General features: G+C 35.7%; 1 protein-coding gene across 1 annotated transcript in view; it reads right to left on the bottom strand.

Annotated features, from left to right (window-relative positions):
- The window catches only part of LOC150089653 (putative G protein-coupled receptor No18), a 166,359-nt gene extending 158,047 nt beyond the window's left edge, over window positions 1-8,312 (bottom strand). Inside the window, exon 1 of the mRNA XM_090390065.1 lies at window positions 8,217-8,312. The gene's annotated coding sequence lies outside the window, so the exon portion shown is untranslated. The remainder of the gene's footprint in view (window positions 1-8,216) is intronic.
- Between the last annotated feature and the right edge of the window lie 10,789 nt (window positions 8,313-19,101).

The raw sequence follows: 19,101 nt of genomic DNA, 5'->3' as shown, positions 1-19,101 counted from the left end.
TGGGGTCTTCTCGTTGAGGTTGAGCACCGCTCAACCTAAACGAGGAGACTCCAAACACTCAGATGGAGGAAACCAAGTCAGAAAGATAGGCAAATAAGGCACTCCTGGAAGACACTACAATGACCTCCATCAAGACTACATAATAAGGTTTCCAACGCATTGGGCCAACTTCTGGACACACTTCATCGAGATAGAAGAATTCATGGTCGCCATACAAGAGCAGGCAATAAAGACCAAGAAATACATTGCTAATGACCCCGCAGTGACAGATGACACATGTCTACGATGCACCTTACTCCATAAACAATCCAGCATGTTACTGCAGGATGATTACCCAGAAAGCTTACGATCCCAGACACCACCACGTCGCCAAGATAATACATCAGAAACTAGCAAAAAAATACCAGTTGCTCAAAAAAGTGTACTGTATTAGAAGTATGAAACCCAAGCCGTAATAGAGACCCCTGCCCACAAACTGTACTCCGCGCCATAATAATGGACAAGATGATCCCACACAGCAGACCAGACATAACCCTCATCGACAAGGATATGGCTACCTACCTGACTGATATAGCGATGCCCAACACCAGCAACCTTCAGAAAACCTACGAGGAAAGAGATCAGGAAGTATACAACTGAAGCAGGAAGTCAAAAGTGGCATGTGCAAATTAATTCTCATCACTATCACATATCAACCAACCACATGCATGGTGCCAAAGAACCTCCATAACAATCTAACAGCAATAGTCCTCCCAGGGAACACTTACATGGAAATTCAGAAAGCTGCGGACTTCAACACCTGTTGGATTGCCAGAGAGTTCCTCGACTAATAATAATAGCCGGACACAACAACCACTCCATACAATTTAAACCGCGGAAGGAGAAAAAATTATAAGTTGAAGAAAGAAAATAATAATAAATAATAATTTTAACCCCATAAAGGAGAAAGTTTTAAAAAAAATGATAATCTCGCTAGGTTCTTATAAAACAGATTAATACGATTAAATGAATTTGTTAAAATTTTGTTATATTTCAGCTGCGGCCAATTCACTTCATAAAGTGAATAATTCTATTGTGTAACCAATTTCGGTCTGTGTGTGCGCACGCGTGATTCGAGAAAAAAAAATCCAAGTCAATTGATGACTTCGCGTTAGATCAGTCAACATCTCAAATTAAGCACGCTATAATAATTCATATACACTGAACAAATCGAGTTTCTCTCTGCCATCCTTTCCCCCCACCCTCCCTGGATTATTTAACAGCTATCGGATCTCCATATATGGACACTCTGTATTGGTTGACTAACGTGTCTATCTTCATTAATTTCGCATCAAAATCATTACTGAATTGCTAATCTGCTCACCATCGTTGCTTCGGCTTCAGACAGCTAGGACAATCGTATTTGGGGAAATTAACCGGGAGAGTTCCGTGGTAATAACTATCTGCTCGTTCGTTATCTACCTTGTTTATTTGTATTAGGCCGAAGCTCCTCTTATTAAGAGCAATTCGGAACTAATGCCCATTCTGGTTAAACGCAATCCAGCCGCAATCGCTGCACTCCCTTTGGCAGAAGGGGAGGCATATTAATGTGGCTTCGTCGAATAAATGAAGACAGCTTAGAATGATGTCAGTTATCAAAGAATTTGCGTTTAACTCATTGTGCAATCCTAGAATGTGATGAACAAAATATTTTATTCTTCATTCCATCTTCCTTTCAGAACAGATGGAAAATATTTTGTCATCAACTTATTCTAAGATGTCAGTTTTTGATGTAAGAAAAAAACTATCTTAAGAAAAGCTCGGTGGAGACAAGGTCTACAAAAATACAATCATTGACGACTCTATAAATACCTTGTCTTCTAACGACTACCAATAGAACTTTAGTAGCTTCCTTCTTGCTCTACTTCTCTTCACATTTCGTGGACTTCAACTTTTGTTTACATTCTTTTCTTTTATTTTATGTAGTTTTTTAAAAATTTTCACTTTATATGTTAAATACAATGTACTACCTTCTCTGTAGCTCTAATGGCTGGTCCAGGGTTAATTATTAAACTGGTTAAATAAATAATACCACTAACTTGCTGTTATAGATCCTTCCTCGTTTATCTTTGACTTTGCGCATCATGGTCTGATTACGAATACGCCATAAAAAATCAAATCAACAACAAAAATAACGGCAACTCGTTTATTATAACTTTTAATAAAATGAGACAAAACTACTAATATTCCATTACGGGTCCACCGCATTCTGTCAACGACCCTCGTGGGTAGCATAGTTGGTAGGATCGCCGTCCTCCCCACACCAGGTGGAAAAGACCTCAGTTCGTGTCCCGTCGATGACGTGAGGATTTTATGGGCCTTTTTCACAACGTGGCTGAGTAAGTCAGTCTCAGGCGAGAGTAGAATGGGTTTTTCTTAAGGCAATATGGCCTTAGTCGCTGATGCTCCTAAAAAACTATTACAACAACTGTCAACAACCAATAATTTGATATTTACTCACCGATTGTGATCGGATCGTTTCATTTGCTAATATGCTTAAAAGCATGTTTAAAGTGTAAAATTTATAACAGGATCTTCTTCAAAGCATCAAAATTGTCTGATCATACACTCGTATATCTATGGTACGCGATAAGGCACATGAACTGTCGCACTGTAAGTGAAGGTAGTAGATGTTCTAAAGATACTCAGGTATTACTACCTAATCCGACAGAAGTAACTTTGGATACATAACAACCTAAATTTAACATCGAAAATGTTGCTATATACAAATGCCAAAAATATATAAGGAAAATCCGGAGACTGAGGCAAACAATTATGTCCAAGCGAAAACCCAAACAAGCCAGCGCAGAATGAAAATCTTCGTAAACTAAGCTCTGTGAGCTAATATTGAAATAGAAACCCAGATCGCCATTTCACCTACTGATGTTGACGGTAGCGAGTGATTATAATCACCGTCCTTTCATATGAGGTGGGAAAGGGCTGAGTTCGAATCACGTCAATGACGCGAGAAATTTTATAGGCTTTTTTAAAACGTGGATGAGTTAGTTGGTCTCAGACGAGGGCGGCAAGGTTTTTTGTTTTCCTGAAATTCTGATTTTTTTTTATCCAGAAAAAAAAGCAAAGAGACCGAAGGAAATAATCGGACTGTTAATATATAGATCCGCGGGTATCTACAGTCATTTAACGAGCATAACATCGTATGCAGCAATTGCTGTTTGCAATTGTCAGAAGCAAAGTCCACGTAAGCCAATATCGATATTGGCTTATTCTAATAATGATCATCAGACGCTTGGGACACTGTTAGCCGTCAATTAGTCCCGTAAACTATCCCAGACTTGCTGACCTTCGCAGAAGGTCGATGTTCTCCTTTTGAAACCACGTCTTCGCAGTTTTTGTGCGGTATCATGGAGCACCCCAGTTGTCGAAATCAATCTCAGGACCGCGTGTAGCATATTTTTCGGTTATCAGCTTGTGCATATTTATTTTTCAGCAATAAAACAGCAAAATCTGCGTGCCTTGAATTTCTGCTACTCAGTAACCAAACATTTTCAGGGTAAATCAATTCGGAAACTAAGTAATATAAATTTCAAAAAGGCGAGAAAATAAATTAATCTTTAAAAAGAGAGGCTCGGGTTAAAATAGCACACAGAGAAGAGAATAAAATTATACAGAATACCAGATTATTAACATAAAAATTGATGTTAAAAATGTATCAGAAGTTTAGATAACAGATATTTAGATTTCAGTTATCCCTTGAAGTGTCCTGGTGAATCAAATATCTCCAAAATTGTAATGTAATACCCGTATTTAATCCTTGCATATGATGCTTTTTTATAAATTAGAATTTTAGTGATCTAGCTGGTACATTAATTTTTACTTTTGTAGTAAAATTGTTGCTTTTAACAGATTATTAAATAAGGTAAAGTTTGCTTAACTTTTATTTCCTTCAGTGTTTCAAGTCCAAACATCTCACATCGCTCACGATGTGAGTTCTCATTATATTGTAAATCACTCTGAAAATAAACGTAACGTATTGCTCTGCTGGATATTTTTATATCTAATTTTTGAATCTATGAACCAGCATGGGAGGAATGTTCTTGGAGTGGCCTTATACAAATGCTCTTAAGAAAGAGTAACCTTATGCTGTCTGTGTTCACAATGCTTGAGGTATAAAGATCAAAGGATTCTGAAAATAAATAATTTTTCAAGGTTCTAACTTTTTAACCATTCTACTCTTACACTAATTAACTTGTAAAGAAGAACAGACATCAATATATTCATATTAAAATAATGCAAACTCCAGTTTGTTGCAATAAACACCTAACCTGGAAAAAAAATTACTACAGCATCCTCGGAACAACATTAAAGCAATTATACATCTTTCCGAATGAATCAAAACTAAATAAATGCACGCAAGGACGTGTTACCATCAATTTGTATCTGTTAAGAAACTCGTTGAATCCACGAAATGTAACTTTACTGCAAAACAATCAAAATCTGGCTTAATGTGAATAAAGCTGGATGATGTTTACCATTGAGTTGAATAATAAATTGGCTACTTTCATCCATACATAGAAAAAAATCACGGAAATATATTTTTGTATTGCATTACATATATTCGCATTACAGTGTTGAAAATGTATGGAGAGCCACACAAAATCTTTATATGGATTGGTCGTAAGGGATTTTAAGAGTATAACAGCAAAACCTGTGTGGGAAAATGGTTTCACAATTTGAGAGCTTTTATGGTGATCCCTTTTAAAGATGTGCATTCACGATGCATTCTCAAATAGTCAGAAAGGCATTTACATAACGTTCTGACAATGCAATATCGCTGCAGAAACTTGAAATCATCCGCTTGAAAGCCTCCCAGAGAGGAGAATAATCTATAACAAATAAAACAGTGTTGTAAAGAATTTCTGACAACATCCTTATTTTATCCAGAATATTTTCTTGCTTGAAACATAGATGGATTCGCGGTGTTCATAACTCTAAACCAGAAAGCTGTCTTTTTCTCGTGTTTTGAAAGATGTAATTATCTGAGAATAAGGCGAAGTAAAACTTCAGCACAGTAATTCTTAACCTTTTTGTTTCCGAAGGCTGGTTATTACAACGTAATGCTCATTATAGACCCATGGAACCTAATAATTTTACATGAACCAGCTCCAACATTGCTGACACTGTCATGATAAGAAAACAAAATCTTTCCGATGAAAGTTTCGCTCTCCAAGCGAAGTTCGGTCCGTTAACTAACGATTAAGAAACACTTGACTGGATAATGACAGTTACGCAAGTATTTTTTTTAACTCGTGACTCATAATAGGAAACTTTGTATTCTAGAAATAGGCGCAATATGGTAAAGTAGCCCTTGTGACAGAAATAACAACAACATTCTAGAACTAAATTGGTGGTATTCTAAAAGAATATAACTTAAACCATTCTGGTTATCGCAATAAAGTGATCGAGATATATCCACTGAAAACTATACCAATTTAGAAACGATCAGTAATAAGTCTGAAGTTCTCTGTTTGACCACGAGCTCAAACTGCAAACATTTAGAGAATTCTTCCTCGAATCACCCTTTTAAAACATGGATCGACAACCTATGCCATACATGGCACGTAGGGATTTTATATATCCCAATATTGTTGCAGGAAATTTAACAGATATAAATGTAGGTCTGTGTTTCAATTTAATTTTAAAGCTTCTTTAAAACTTTTAATTACCTAATCTGTACTCATTTTGAAATTGTTTATTTTTGTCTATTAAAAAAAAAAAAAAAATTATGGCCACCAGAAAACTATCTCCTCTGCCCACCTTGTCTTTGGTCGATTTGCCTGTTTTACTGGATGAAAAACCCGAGTTTCCGAGTGAAGGGGGGAACTTGCTGTCCACACTTGAGACCACTAACGTAGCCATGAAGTGAAAAGCCGAGACAGGTTCCTCGCTTCATTAATAGGAATTGAAAACGCGTCTTTTCCACCCGGAACGGGCAGGCAGTGATTATAACCATTGTGCTTTCAAGTTTTTATTGGTGCGCGAGAGCCTAATATTATAGTGAATTTTGTCTGCTGGTTTTCAGTTTATTCTAAAGTACTTATCTTCTTTTTTTTTCATGTGTGGCTTGAATTCACAACAATTATTTCTAATATATAAATTCTGAAAATTTTCATTTCTTTAATGTGTTCATTTTTTGCTTATTTTTGAAAGCACTTAACTATTCGTATAATCCATTCTTTTGGAAGAATTCTGGAAAAAGTTAGCTTCGCATTCGGGTACATTACCAGTTAATATTAAAATAGCATGAGTACAAATTTTAATCCTCTAAATAGGCTCAGATTTATGCACAGGCAACATAGCCAAATTAGTTCTCTTCCATAGAGAAGTCGAGTAGTGGCAGAACTACAGCATATGTTTAGGTTGGAACTTTCACCTGCCGTAATTTCGTCATTATATGGCTGCTTATTAAAATTTTCCTTTTTTCACCAATGCAGCCATTTATTGGCAATCAGAGTTTCATCTTTTACAGCAATCTATATAACAAGAGATCAGTTAACCATGGGTAATGCAACATGTGCATTTATGACCACATGCGATACTACAGAGTACAGCTAACTTAATTAATTATATTTTAGTGAGCGCTTTTTAATTTAATACCTATGAAAGCCAAAATAATAACTGAAAGTTAGATTATACATAAGAACATATCACAAATCAGTACGCAGTGTTTTTACTATTCTTCGATCAAAACTGATAGAAAATTTAGACACCACGAATTATGCATGTGAATTATAAAAATGACCAAATTCATTTCGATAAGCTACTACAAAAAAATTCGAGTGAACACTTTGGCCACAATTCATTAACAATAGTTTTTCAAATCTGTGGGCAGTCAATGGAGAAAAAATATATATTTACAAGTTTTCAAAACTATGTACACAAATTCTATGACGTATTCTAGGAACAAAAATAAGGCAAACACCATATAAACGTTTTCAATTCGGAACAGTTATGGAACTATGGATGTTTGTATTAAAAAATGCCAATGGAAGTTTGAATGTAAACAAACTTAATGAAAGATATCTGAAAATAAGCCACATAATCAATAAAATGGTTATGCATACTACAGAAGTGTTTTTATTATTACTTTTTTTTCAAATTATTTTATTCCCTTTCATTATTCTTATTCTCGAACTTACTAGCAATGTTTTAATTCAAACAGCCATAGTTTCGAAGTCGTCGAGAATCGGACACGTTTATGGGAATATTTTGCCTATTTTGGGCTCTAAATTACTCTGCGTGTAAGATACACTGCATGTGCAAATATTGATGAAGATTGTGTAGCATACACGCAAATAATAACCAGAAATAAGAGTTGAATGGTATACATGAACTCGCATTTATTATAAAAAATAGCAATTTGTATCTAGACATTCTATTGATGACAAAGAAATTTGTACTGATTTTCTAGTAGAATTTATTATAATTATATTTTACTTCGACATAGTTGTAACAAATGTGTAACCTATTTATGTTCACTAAATATCATTTTTAATTGAAGATAAGCGAGTTTTAAAACAATTTCGCATTATATTCATATAATCAATCTAAAAATCGTAGTATTTTTCTTAAAAGAAATAAATAAGAGCATTAGATTTGTGACATATATGATTCTGCCTACTTATAATCTTGCCAAAGCCTAAAATTAATTTTCGTTAATCACTGCAATGTTTGGTTAAGAACTAAATTTCAAAATCTCATCATGGTCTATATAAAGAGATACTCAGCCAACATAAGTTCTATCTTCCATAACCACTACTTTAGTATTACTCTAAAACAGCATTTCATTGAACGAAACAATTTCTAATTATTTTATATTAATAACTAAAACTTTTATAGTCCACAAACTTTCTTGAGAGCTCTTTTTTTGCAAAAAAATGTCACAGCATGATTTTTCTCTCAACTTTTCCTTCTTTGAAAATCTATTATCACAAAAAATGAGCTTATATGAATTAGATAAGAATTCCCAGTTTGATACACGCAATGTCAATCATTCTAAAATTTAATTTTTCTAGTTTTATTTGAACGTTTATGTCACTTTTTCCTAATTTTCTTTTAGTTTTTCATTAATTTCTTCCTTTTTAACCTTTTCATCAACAGCAGTGAAATTAAAGCGCTTTTATGCTCCAAATAATATTTTCCAAATGTGTACTCACCTCAGCAAAGGAATCTTAGTAGAAGGAAGTCGCTAATTACGATGTATGGTAAGACTATTTGTAGTCAGTCCCATCAAATGTCCAGAAACATCAAAAGGAACCGCGAGCCTTCTAACACCACTCTCTTCACAAGCCCAGTCAGCGCACGTTCTGACGACCAGCCAGCCTACACTTACTTCACGTGGTTGCAGTGATGACGTAGAGAATGTCGTCACTGGGCAGGGTCGATGGCAACTCACCTGGTTGCTCCAGATGGAAGATTTGGAAGCAGAAAAAAAAAGTGGAATCCGGAGCTTGAATTGGAAGAGTGATACCAAGAAATGATAATTGCTTGACTTGTAGACTGGTAGATTTTATTTGAAACTGGAGCATATTGTTTAACGCATCGTTTTATTTTTAAACAGATACTGAAATCTCCTAACCATTTCTCTCAAATTCTAGGTGTATCATCAATTGAGAACATTTATTACAATACGCAATCGTAGATTTCTCAATTTGTTTGCCAAACTACTAGATTTGGTATGAAAATATATCCTGTTCTGATTTTTGTGTCATTATCCTAAACTTTGGCACTTCAGAAATATGTAACATTAGCTAATTAGTTTACCTTAAAAATCAGTTCCTATCAGAGGAAGATTTACAACTTCCTCTGCACTCCCACATGTTTACTGAAAAAAAAAAAACCTCCAACTACGATGCGAGAAATTAGAAGGAACTTGGGAGTATTTCATTCCTAATCAAATTCTGACAATGCTTCCACGATTTAGACTCTACACTTCACAGTAACTTCCTCCAAGATGTGAGCGTTATACCATTGCACAATTTGGACACTGATGATCATTGATCGTGGTAGTTAATTGACAGATTCATGACACCAGCTGAAACGGTCGTTGATTTTTAAGTGGTGAGAAAAATGCAAATCTCGAAAGCCTTGTGGTGCTATCATCATCCTAATTCTGAACGTTGGGTTCAAATATCGGTCATTTCTCTATTAGTGTTATAACATTTGGTAGACATTATTTAGTCCTGGCAACTTCTCCACTAAGGCATCCCATATGGGTGGATATACAAGAGCCTTTCTGTCTTCTTCGCCTACTTCCACCCTGCAGAACACTCTTTTGCAATGAACGAATCAAGGATAAGTTATATCTTCGCTATTCCATCATGGAACATATCTCAGGTATTCCTAGCACAACAAAATAACTCGTTTATCATAACTTTTAATAAAATACGATGCAAAACTACTGATATTATTGGTTATATATTTAATTTTATTTATCTATTTTTACACTAATGTATTTATACATTAGTGTATTATTATTATTATTTTACTCTATATACGGTGATTTCTTTCTTTATTTCTTTTCTGTCATATCTTTATTATTCTTGTTGTTTGCTCGTTTCGTAATTTTCATATTTCTTGGCTCTTTTAGTATCACTTATATTCATTTAATACCCCTTATATTTATTATGGCCGTGGGACACTGTCTGTGGCGCTTCTCCATAAATATTTTCTCTTTTCCTTTTATTTTTCGTTTTTTTCTTTTCACTTTCTTCCGTTTCCCGTTATGTAATATTTTGTTTATACTTACGCTGAGGCCAGATTTACAGGCTGGCCATTTTTCGCGGAATGGTAGCGTCACCGTACAACCATCCAAGTTTCGGCGCAGCGCCACTAGATGGCAGGGAAGTGTATTCAATGCATACACTGAAACAATTGCATGCTCTGATATATTGTCGAGTAGTTGCAGGGTGGCTCTAAGTTACATAATTTTAGTGTGAATGCTTTGTGCGCTGCATAATGGAAGATTTGAAGACTTGGGCACCTTTTTGTTGTAGTCTGTTGTGTTCAACTTAGTACGAGGGATACAGAAAGTATGAAAGAAACGTTCGACGTTTGTCCAGACAAAAGTGAGAAGAAAACTGCAGTTTTCAAGTGGCGCAGACGCATTAAACAAAGTGGAGAATCCAGGAAAAACCGCAATGGCCGTTTTAACGACTTCTCAATAAATGATTTCTGGGAGTGAATACTAGTTGATTCATCGATGGAACAAGTTTTAAACTCATTTCAGTGACAAAGAACTAAGTTCTACTTAGTTCTTTGTCACTATACAATATATCGGGAACCTTGCCGAGAACCTCAGACCATACAAAGGCTGTTACCATCCTCCTGTTTTCCGAATGTCTCAATTGTGACTGCACGTTCTGGGCCAGAACGTGCAGTCAGAATTTTATATCTCAATCCTCGTCGTTAATCGCGATCAAAATTGATGAAACTAAAGACTAACGCTATATTGTCTGAGTTTTAAGAATGATTCCTTTGTAATCCCCAATATTTTTCTTTAATGAAGAGAGAATTCTGTTGTTTTCGGGAAGAAAAACAAACTTCTGCACTGGAAATCTTGGTTTTCCAAACGACCAATTTATTTTCCTCTTTTTTTTCCCCTCTTTTTCACAATGGCTAACTCTGAACTTGTATGCTCTTCTAGACGCGATGGCCGAGTTAGTCAGTCTCGAGCCAAGTTTACAAGAAACCACCGAACCTCGAAAGTCAGATTATTTTTTTTTTATCACGCAAACCAAACCGACCATAGAAGGATCCAATTTACAGACAATATATTGATGCCGTGACGGCGATTCTACAAACTGTGCTACCCACCAGGGCCAGAAGGAAAAGAAAGTGATTATCCTATTAAGCAGCACTGGTTTGTTTACAAATTGCTTATAATCGTATTAAGTTTTCATAACGAAAAATATTAATAATAGATTCGCATATGTGGGACGCTCACATGCCGATCCTTAACTAATGCATCATAAATTTTAATTTACCGAAAATGTGCAGAGAACTTCCCAAATAAAGATAAATATGGTGTCCCTATCATTCAGTGGTCCCTAAACTGGGCATCCATGACGCATTTCCCTGGTTCCAGTACTTGGCAAGCGTCAACTAAGTAGTGTCTTACATCGATGAACACCAATATTGCGTGTTTCCAATGTAATGTTTTGTTGGTTCGCACAATCCACATATACGATCTTCATTTTAACAGAAGTCATGTGATCGATTATTCTAAAATCTGCATAGTGAGAGGGTAATTGCGAGAGTAATTGCTCGCCCAATTAAACAGATGGTTTCGTTGCATGAACATTGGTTTGGTTGTGAATTGCTCATAATCGAATTAAACTTCTCTTCATAATTAATACATTTTGGAATGCAAATGTATGGAGTGTTTTGTGTGGTGGAATATATGATTGAGAAACAATTTTTTCCAAGATTCATATGAAAAAACAGGCAAAAGAAATAGCATAATATAATGTAAACTAAGTTTAAATATATGAATATGAAAAAACTGCAGAACTGTGTGCGATAATTTATTAGTATAGTCCTGCATCGGTGAGAAGTTGCTATATACCGCTACTTCCTACTAAAGCGGGAATGGGCAAATTCATCTTAATGTAGAACTTGAAATCCTACTTTAATGCAAATGTTCTACATTTGCATTAAAGTAGGATTTAAAGTGGAATTACACAAGATTCCACTCTAATGCAAATCGGCTTAAGCCCTACATTATGATGAATATGATATAACACGTGTGCAGTGATACTTCTTACTACTCTTTATATTTGATTAGCACGCAATTGGTTTCTTCAATGCATTAATTAAACATAAAAGTTTAATTTGATTTTGCTCATCCCGGAGCTGCTCCTCTTTTTAAAAATGGTTAAATATTTAAATGGTCCTTAGCTACTTAAATTAATATTAATGAACGAACGGTGGAGTATACTACCAACATCTTCTTTAGCAACAAATCCATGAAGGTTAAATAATGAGACGCTGTTATTTTGGTGAAAAGTCTAGGTATTTTTTCTAATTCTTGTCGGAATGGAAGCGTATATCATTTTAAAAGTTATTCTAAATGTTGGGTCATCTTTCAGTATTAAAACTGGGTGGGTACCCTCCAGAAAAGTTACTGGACACCCATCCAGTATAAAAATGGAATGGGAACTCGCGGAGAGAGAAATTTCAAGGGTGTATTGAGAATGGTGCAACGAACAGAAAACATCCTCTCAACGGCACTCCTGTGGAAGAGATCTCTTGTTGATGAGAGAGGTCAGAGGAGGATGGCTAGATTTGTGCAAACAAAGAGACGGACCACAATGTCGCACATCACCTCAGAATACAACCTTGGTGCGCAGACCAAATATCGCAACTGACCACTATTGCACTTTTTCTCGAATGGGCTACAACAGCCGACGGCCACATCGCGTACCTTTATGATCAATGAAGAACAAGACAGCACGCCTCCTGTGGGCACAGCAACACCAGCACTGGACTATCGTGGATTGGAAAACAATTACTTGGGTCTGACGAGTCGACGTTCCTGGTGCATAATGTTGATGAAAGGGTCAGAATTTGGCGAAAACAACATGAATCCATGGACCTGTCATGCCTGACGACTACTGTGCAATGTGTTGGGGCAGTATTATGGTGTTGGGAATGTTTTCTTGGCACACGTTGGGTCCATTGATACCCATAGATTCACGTCTGAATGACACATCGTTGCTGACCAAGTGCATCCGTTCAATTTGACAGTTTATCCTCAGTCAGATGGTTACGTTCAGCAGGATAATGCGCCGGTACACAAAGCCCGAATCACTATGGAATGGTTCCAGGAATATTACAATGACATTTCTTTGCTGCAGTGGCCCGCTCGATCCACGAATCTCAATCCTATTGAACATATTTGGGATGAGCTGGAAAGGGCTGTTCGCTGCAGGCCTACACCTCCATCGCATCTCAAGGAACTGCGTGACACACTCATGTCTGCATGGTACTCCATTCCTGCACAACGTTTTCAGCATCTTGTTCAATCCATGCCTAGACGAATTCAGACTGTTTTGAAGGTTAAAGGAGGCTCAATACGCTACTAGGTAGGTGTACCTAATAAAGTGGCAGCACAATGTATATATTTCCGATTTATACATAAGACTGACATTTTCACTGTGTTGCTCCGGTGCTTTACAAAGCAGTATCATCCCCGTTATAGAAAAATGTAAAAATTTCGTATTTTCTGCTAAGTATATTATATCATATTCCGAATACCTTCACAATGAGTTACCATAATATTGCACTACCTGGAATAAGTCACGCTTTACCAATGGAGAAGAATAGATAAAATACAATAAAATAATTACTTATAAAATAAGATATTCATTTTTCTATAACGGAGATGATACTACACTGTAAAACACTATAGCAATGCAATGAAAACAATGACTGTCTTACGAGTAACCTGAAGAAACAAGAAATAAACGATACAAAACTTCTGTAACTTTCGGAAGTGAAAAATTCAACGGCGTATATTTTAAAACTGTTCAACTGGCAGTATAACTGTAATTCATACGTTTCTCTGCTTATTAGCGCTTCTCTGCAAATAGGATAAGTGCCAGTCATAACTATCTGCAGACAGGTGGTTCCTGAGAATTATCCCGCTAGCTTATCTATGATCACCAGCCCTTCCTCTAACTTGAAGGTGAACAGATTCGAGTGAATTCCAGTGACCCTGTTTCTGATGCTTAGAATGTTTGGTATACATCGATTCCAGCTACTTTTCTAGTGTCACATCAGAACAAACTGGATATCACTCTATACTATTACATTCAGGGAGCATCTATCTGTCAGTTGCACAGTACCTTGAAGACTTTTGTTACCCATGATTGGTAGGACACATACGAGGTATTGTCTATATTTTTAGATTGATTGAGCGACAGCCTTATCGAAACTAGTACTGTGTTTTTTTTTTTTTTTCTAATTATTAGACTAGCCAGTAATTAGTCCCCTATGTGAAGTTTTTTTAACTGGACGATGTAAAAGAACAAATCGTTAACATCAAGTTTTGTTTCAAGCCTGACAGGACATCTTTGCCTACGTGGTATGTAAAGAAACGCCTCTAAGAAAGATACTTAATCAAAAACAAACGTTCAGGCAGGCGTTGGCGTACCACCTGTCTCTCCTCTCTGGATTCTTTGTATTAAGTCGGAAGGGAAGCAGAGGTTAACTACAACACTTTTCAGCTTGGCTTTGTTTCCTATAGTGGTCAAGGGTTGTCTGAGTGATGCACTAACATGTTGTGAACTATGGAATAAAAGGACTTTGCTCGATTGCGAGTTTTATGCGCAGCAGGTTTTAATTGTAAGATGAGCACATTTTATATTTTGGAATGGTATTTATGGTTGTGATAAGTTGAAATTCCATCTTGTCTTAGATATTTTAAAATACCAGTTTGAGTTTTTTTCAAATTTTTAAGTGAGAATAGTGCACAAACCAGATAGGGCAAGTGACGTCTAACACCGGAAGAATTAGACTAGTATATAGTTTTAAAATTTATATCGAGGATAATCGTTGATACAACGGAGAAATCCAAGAAGAAGATAGTTTCTTTTTTTCTTTAAACAAGAATTTTTAAAAGAGAAACCAGAAGAAACTCCTTTTATAAAATCAAGTTTCTTGCGGAAACTTGGCTTTATCAAGCTGAGGAAACAGTATTGTTTTTATAAGTGGTGAATGAGCAATTATCTGTAAATGTAATTCCTATATTTAAAACAGTGGAAACTCTAATTAAATGGTTGTCTATTAAATAAGGAAAAGGATTATTATTATTTTTTTTTTTGAATGATTACAGGATATGGTGTTACCTTGAAATATATGTTTTTCAAAGTTGTTGATATCAGACTAGTTTTTAAATATGGTGAGAGCTACTTGCATATGACTACTACGGATAAGGCTGTCACAAGAAATATAAAACTTTACATCATCTGCATAAGCGAGGAGTTTTAGTCCTATCTAAATATGTGGGTTAAGTCATTGACATAAACATTATAGAGAAGTGGTCCCGAAGCACAGCCTTGGGAAATACCTGTTTGGAAAGATAACCATTAAATGATACTTAATAAATACGTTCCAAGACATAATCTGAGAGCCAATAAAGAACTGGATTCATCATGCCATAAGATGCTTTGGACGTTTTAATATTTCATAGTTAATAGAATCAAAAGCTTTTGAGAGATCAGTATATACTACTTCCACCCGACGACCACTGCCAATTACAGACGATACAAACATTGCCTGAGGATCAAAAGGTTTGTGGTCACCGATTCCCGGGGCAGAAATCACGAAGTCCAGCGCCCAGTAAAGGATTAAGCTACTATGATACTTTCGTATGAATAATAGTATCGAAAATTTTATAAATGTTATTTAGAATAGTTATTGGGCGATAGTTTGTACTTCAGATTTAGGTTGTTTTTTGAGTACAGGAATTCATATGGGCAATTTTAAAAATGGTTAGAATAAATCCCATCAGGAAGTGATTGCTTAAACATAAAGAGTAAAGAATGTAGGAGAGAGAGGGTAAGCATCACTTCCAAAACATTAAAGAAAGGCAATCAGGACCATGAGAGATATCATTTTTGGGTCCTGCTTTAATGTTATTTCTATTTGGTCTGTATATAGTGTAATGATTGAAACATAATCAATACGTTTAAGATCGAGATTATAGTTATTACTAAGATTATTTGAATTATAATTTATTTCCTCAAAGTAATAAACGAATAAGTCAACAATTTGAGGGGTGGTGGCAGATTATTGTTTGTACTGAAGTGTAGAAATGAAGACAGATCGCGTTTGCTTACCGGCATTTGATACGTTTTCAAGAAGCTCGCATGTCATTATTTTTGGAAAGACTTTAATGAGGATATGTAATTTTTACGAGATACAATTCGGAATTCTTTGATCTGCTTTCGTAATGACTTAAATTTTTTTCGATGTAAGTTTTAGTTAAGAGTTTCTGATATTTTGGACTTTTTCCTTTTAATTAATGACTTGTTTCAAGTTGAAAGAGAACCATATAGGGAATTTTAGGTTTAATGATCTAGATTTCGGTGTATTTCTGTTGATGATGCTATTAATTAAATTTTAAAAAAAAATACTTATGGCACTTACACTTAAATTAATTTGAATGCAGAATTTCGATTTAAAAATTAAAATGGTCATACGTTACTATGTCTCTTCTAGAGCTTCTTCCTGTGACTTAAAACAAAAAGTTTAAACAAAGGTTTAAAATATTTTAATGTTTCTAAGTCGATGCTCCACGTGGGTTTGTTATTCCTTGCATCCAAAGATATAAGAATAAGAAGAGTTTTAATTTATTCTTATTCTTGCATCCAAAGATATAAGAATAAATTAAAACTCTTCTTTTCACCCACCTGTGAAAACGCACCCAGTGATGCGTTTCTTTTTTTAATCAAACTAACTAATCAAGAACTTCTGTACAACACTTTAATAAAGGAATGAATAAATACATAAAGGCGCATGCTCATTCCATCTGTACTTACTCTAGGAAATTCTTTCTGCAGCTGTAAGACAGCTAGTACGTCATCAGAAAAATCTAGTTCTTCAAACCTCAGTATTTTGCTTAAAAAAGACACTTAAAAAAAGAGTTGTGTTTTAAGAACTTTATCTCATTTTTCTGAATTTACTTCGAAGCTTTGGTAAATTCAGGTAAAAAAGAATGCAAAAAATAATCAGGTATTTTTCATGAGTGAAGAGAATTCATTTGAGTTACCACCTGCGGTGATAAAAACGACCAGTAGAATAATTTATCAGGACTGTCTACTTTTCTGTCAAACGTGCGAATATGTCTTTCTTAAGAATAGCGTAGTTACTGTTGGGTTTCTTCCTCTTGTACCTTTTTCTTGAATACTCTTCTGTTTGCCTTGTCAAGACGTATTCAATCAGAGAGAAAGGTTTCTTGAATGTCTCTTTTAATTAAAAGATTGCTTGTGTCCTCTGTTTAGTTTCTAAGAGTTTCCAACCTTTAATCGTGAGTAGTATATAAGAAATTAAACGAAATGGAGAAAAAGCTTCAGTCTGCCTCGAGGGATAATTTTGAACTGAATTAACAGACAATTTCTTTAAACTAATACTTTCTTTTCTAGAGAGAGGCTGTTACTTTTCTTTTCGAGGCTGAGAAAGTGTGAGTTTTTGTAAAACATAGGACAATTGTTTTCTCGAATTGAGAAACAAAAAATCGCGGTGTATATTTATTTATTTGAAACTTAAGGGGAAGAAAGGTTGTAATGTAATAACAAAATATATGTATCGAACTAAGAAGTGCGTATATGAGCAAATCAATACACCGGTTTTTGCGCCTTTGGCCAAAACAGTGTACACAGCTCCGTGTAAGAAAAATTATAAATAAAATTAAAATAGATTCTTTTTCTTCCAGTCACATAGCTCCCTGAGTAGCTGTTGTGACCACCAACAAATTCCTCCAACTGCATCGACCATGTACTCTACGAGAGGCATCGCAAAGTGTCATGCCTAGAGGTTCACTGATCCCATCCTTCCACCTAGTTGCAGGTCTTCCTCTGCATCTCTTCCCCTCGATTTTTCCTTCCATTATATTCTTCAACAGAAATTTTCCCTTCTTACTATATGACCAAAAAATTTCTTTTGTTGATGCTGTGAAGAATAATTTTAGGCCTGCCAATTTTATTCAATACTCACTCATTTGTTCTTCGATCCAAATATGAAATACGCAGTATGTTCCTGTAACACCACATTTCAAATGCTTCAATTTTCTTCCGGTCAACTCTTTTCAGATTCCATTCTTCACATTCATAAGTGGCAACTGGAATCAAAGATTCTCAGTTTCGTCTTTAGGGGCAGATCTTGATCTCTCTCCATAATTCTGTTAGATCAGTGACCAGAGTTTTAGCAATTGCGTGTCGTCTCTTTACATCGTTTGAGCAATCACTATTTTTTATTTATTCTTAACCCTAAGTAATCGAATTCATCAACTCCTTCGATATCTTGCCCATTAACCTTCACTTTACTGGAACCGAGATAATCACAATAATTTTACTTTTACACACAACAATCTTTTTCTTACTTGCGTCACATACTCTCATCCGAGTTTCTTTAATCCTTAGAATTGAAAATTAGTACACTATCATCTGCATAACGAAGGTTGTTTATCTTCAGTCCTCGAATTTCGATGCGAGTCTTAAATCTTCCAAAGCTTCACGCGTGATACCTTCGGCATGGAGATTAAAAAGGTGAGGTGATGTGACAAAATACAGCCCTGCCTTAACACCCTTACCTATTGGGAAACACGGACTTTTTCACATGTTGGTTCTCAGCTGACTTATGTGGATTGGGAAACCCATATTAGTCATCGTTTCCAATAGTTTATATACAAAATAGCTAAATATTTTGTATATAAACTATGGGAAATGATACACCTATATTATATAACAAAAGTCCAGTTATTAATGGAATACATTGAATAGTAAGTCAAGGACTAACCTCATACAATAAACCTAAATCATACTTAGCGGTAACTCGCCGTTTCTGTGTATCACCTGCAAGTACCAGGTATGTAAACATTGTCTACATGTGGTTGGAAATACGCCGATGAGCCAAAACATTATGCCCACCTACCTAATATGATGTTGGTCCTCCACGTGCAGCCAAAACAGCTCGTACCCGACGAGGCATGGACGCTACAAGATTTCTAAATGTGTCTTGTGGTATCTGGTACCAACATGTAACCAGCAGATCCTTTAACTCTTGTAAGGTCCGTGGTTGAGACGCTGCAGATCGGAGTTGCTGTTCCAACACAACCCACAGATGCTCGATGGGATTGATGTCTGGGAAATTTGGAGGCCAGGGCAATACCTGGAAGTCTTCCTCATGTTCCGCGAACCAGTCTCTAACAATCCGGGCGGTGTGGCATGTAGCATTATCCTGCTGAAAGACTGCACTGCCAGAGAGGAAGACCGTTGTCATGAAAGGGTATACCTGGTCAGCAATGATGTTTAGATAGGT

Source organism: Mastigoproctus giganteus, chromosome 2 (genome assembly GCF_048544385.1).
Source record: "Mastigoproctus giganteus isolate SK-2022 chromosome 2, ASM4854438v1, whole genome shotgun sequence".
Taxonomy (NCBI): domain Eukaryota; kingdom Metazoa; phylum Arthropoda; class Arachnida; order Uropygi; family Thelyphonidae; genus Mastigoproctus; species Mastigoproctus giganteus.
Note: the sequence above shows the minus strand (reverse complement) of the source record. Positions and strands in the feature narration are given on the sequence as shown.